At 40.6% G+C, this 3,870-nt stretch overlaps 1 non-coding gene across 1 annotated transcript; it reads right to left on the reverse strand.

The window, feature by feature from the left end:
• Nucleotides 1-2,228: 2,228 nt before the first annotated feature.
• On the reverse strand, nt 2,229-2,335 carry LOC112998200 (small nucleolar RNA R71). Its single transcript, XR_003263240.1, has one exon. It is a non-coding gene; the product is annotated as a small nucleolar RNA R71 (small nucleolar RNA).
• Between the last annotated feature and the right edge of the window lie 1,535 nt (nt 2,336-3,870).

A 3,870-nucleotide genomic window follows, 5' to 3' on the forward strand; every position in this document is an offset into this window, starting at 1 on the left:
TCTTTTTAAATAGCTGCCTTGGGATTCGTGCAGGGCATTCTGTGATGTTATTCATTATTCAGAGCTTTGTTTTAGGGTTTTCGTTTTTCTGTTTTGATGCTTCTGAGTTCGTAATGCAATTTTACATTTTCTGCTTCTAATTACAATTTCGTTCTTGCTTCTTCTTCTACTCTCATTTACGTTTCTGTTCCATTTTACATTTCTGTTCGTTTATGTTTCTGTTCATTTACATTTCCGTTCATTTACGTTTCTGCTTCATGTTTCAATTGCGTTTTCTGTTTGAATCCATGGAAGGCTAAATTTTCTGGTGTTGTTTCCTTTTGAGGACGAAGCCCAACTCTCTTTGAGGTCTCGTTTGTAATGTGGTTTCCTGGCAGTTCTCCCTTCACCAGTATCCCAAATTCGTGAATATTAATCAGTGCACGCTTCGTGTCCGATTAATTGCCTCTGAGCCTAACTTGCGTTCATGCTTAATGGACGAAGGGCTAACTGGTGTATGTGGTGCCTAATCACGTATTGAAAACCCTAAGTTGATTTTCGCTTAGTAAATTGAAATAGGGTTGGATTAAGTGGTTGACTGTTAGGGACGAATTCTCCATAACCCAGGATAAGAGAATGGCTTCTGAATCAGAGGAAAAAACCCATTTTTAATATTAGTAGTTTCGTATTCCAGTTTGCTTATTCTGCTCTTTAATTACCAAACAACCAAACCCCCCCCCCCCCAATCGTTACTGTTACTGCAGGTATATTATGAACATTTGGTTTGTCACTGCTCGTTGGGAAACGACCTAGGATCACTTCCTAGTTACTGCATTTTCATGTTTATTTGATTCGGGTACGGCCTCGATCAAATTTGGCGCCGTTGCCGGGGAGCAGTGTCCAAAGGTTCATAATAGCTAGCTAGTCTTGTGTGTTTAATCCTTTCGTGTTTTATGTTTAATTGTTAGTATTGTGTTAGTATGTGTGTTAATGTTGTTTAGTGTCCTGGTATTTTGTTTAATGTGTGTTCTGTTTCAGTTTTCCCATTAAGCGTTTCCCCTGTCTCAGTCTTGGGTGTTTTGCTGTGAAGAGTGTGCTTGCGGCAAAAACAGAGTAGTAGTATAAATCAATTAGAGACGGATTTTAGCGACCACCCATGCTGAATTATTTGAGATTTTTTGTTTTAGTAGCTAGGGTTGTTATTTTTGGCTGAATTTTTTTGTGGTAACTTCTTTTAATCCATATTTTGTGGGAAAAATAGCTAGAGCCTTTAGTTTGGTCAGATTTGAAAGTTCCAAAAAAGTAGCAAATTTTGTGTTTGTCAAAACTTCAAACGGCCATAACTTTTGCTCTGGTTATCAGAATCGCAATTATTATATATGCATTTGGGGTAGAAAAAAATTTCCTACGCCGTGGCAGCATGCCATAGGCCGGCTGAGGTCTCCATCGTCCAAAAAAAGCGATTCTGTCAAAAGTTTTTTATTTTTCAAGTTTTATTCACTTATTTTTCTTAACTTACCATTTTTAGCTTTCATAGTTAGACTTTGAATTTTTGTCTGAAATTTTTTGTGCTATCTTCTCATCATTTTATAAGGTTGCTCACAAAATTTCAAGTCAACTAGTTGTGTGCATGCTGAATGTAGTGTATGACTAGAGGCAATCCATATGACTTACAACCCTTTGATCCTGAGATAGATAGGAAATTTCATAGATTAGTTAGGCATCATTTTATACCTTTTGATCATTCTGAGCATTCCATTACTGGTGAAGCTATGCATTCTGTTATTGGTGATTTTGAACATCCTGATCTTGAGCATTATAATTTTGAGCATTCTGATTCTGAGCATTCAGATTTTGCACACTCTGAGAACATGGCACAACCTCCACCCCGTGAGAGGACTCTAAGGGAAATGGCTGCACCTGATTTCACCTACGAAAGCTTGTGCATCCAATACCCTGATGAGGATGTCCCATATGTTCTTAAAACTGGACTAATTCATTTGCTTCCAAAGTTTCATGGCCTTGCAGGTGAAGACCCGCACAAACATTTGAAATAATTTCACATTGTCTGCTCCTCCATGAAACCCCCAGATGTCCAAGAGGATCACATATTTCTGAAGGCTTTTCCTCATTCATTAGAGGGAGTGGCAAAGGACTGGCTGTATTACCTTGCTCCAAGGTCCATCACGAGCTGGGATGACCTTAAGAGAGTATTCTTAGAGAAATTTTTCCCTGCTTCCAGGACCACAGCCATCAGGAAGGATATCTCAGGTATTAGACAACTCAGTGGAGAGAGCCTGTATGAGTACTGGGAGAGATTTAAGAAACTATGTGCCAGTTGCCCCCACCATCAGATTTCAGAACAGCTTCTTCTCCAATATTTTTATGAAGGACTCAGTAATATGGAGAGAAGTATGATAGATGCTGCCAGTGGTGGAGCCCTTGGAGACATGACTCCTGCTGAAGCCAGAAATTTAATTGAGAAGATGGTCTCCAACTCCCAGCAGTTTAGCGCCAGAAATGATGCCATAGTCATTAGAGGAGTGCATGAGGTAGCTACAAACCCATCTGCATCATCTGAAACTAAGAAGCTTGAAGGCAAACTGGATGCATTGGTTAACTTGATAACCCAGCTGGCCTTGAATCAAAAATCTGTACCTGTCGCAAGGGTTTGTGGTTTGTGCTCCTCTGCTGACCACTATACAGACCTTTGCCCTTCCATGCAGCAACCTGGAGCAATTGAGCAACCTGAAGCTTATGCTGCAAATATTTTCAATAGACCTCCTCAACCTCAGCAGCAAAATCAACCACAGCAGAGCAATTATGACCTCTCCAGCAACAGATACAATCCTGGATGGAGGAATCACCCTAACCTCAGATGGTCCAGCCCTCAGCAACAACAACAGCAGCCTGCTCCTTCCTTCCAAAATGCTGCTGGCCCAAGCAGACCATACATTCCTCCACCAATCCAACAACAGCAACAACCCCAGAAACAACCAACAGTTGAGTCCCCTCCACAACCTTCCCTCGAAGAACTTGTGAGGAAAATGACTATGCAGAACATGCAGTTTCAACAAGAGACCAGAGCCTCCATTCAGAGCTTAACCAATCAGATGGGACAATTGGCTACCCAATTGAATCAACAACAGTCCCAGAATTCTGACAAGCTGCCTTCTCTAGCTGTCCAAAATCCCAAAAATGTCAGTGCCATTTCATTGAGGTCGGGAAAGCAATGTCAAGGACCTTAACCCGTAGCACCTTCCTCATCTGCAAATGAACCTGCCAAACTTCACACTATTCCAGAAAAAGGTGATGACAAAAATTTACCTAACAATTTCTGTGCAGGTGAATCTTCTTCCACAGGTAATTCTGATTTGCAGAAGCAGCACATTCCCCCTCTTCCATTCCCTCCAAGAGCAGTTTCCAACAAAAAAATGGAAGAGGCAAAGAAAGAGATCTTGGAAACGTTTAGAAAGGTAGAGGTAAACATACCTCTGTTGGATGCAATAAAGCAAATTCCAAGATATGTCAAATTCTTGAAGGAGCTATGCACTAATAAGCGGAAGCTTAAAGGAAGTGAACGGATTAGCATGGGCAGAAATGTCTCCGCATTGATTGGTAAATCTGTTCCTCAAATTCCTGAAAAATGCAAAGATCCAGGTACATTCAGCATACCTTGTATCATAGGAAATAGTAAGTTTGACAATGCCATGCTAGATTTAGGAGCTTCTGTTAGTGTTATGCCTCTGTCTATTTTTAATTCTCTATCTCTAGGCCCCTTGCAGTCAACTGATGTGGTAATTCATTTAGCTAATAGAAGTGTTGCCTACCCTGTTGGTTTCATAGAAGATGTCTTAGTTAGAGTTGGTGAACTGATTTTCCCTGTTGATT

The sequence above is a fragment of the Glycine max genome, chromosome 10 (assembly GCF_000004515.6).
Source record: "Glycine max cultivar Williams 82 chromosome 10, Glycine_max_v4.0, whole genome shotgun sequence".
In the NCBI taxonomy this organism is placed as follows: Eukaryota; Viridiplantae; Streptophyta; class Magnoliopsida; order Fabales; family Fabaceae; genus Glycine; species Glycine max.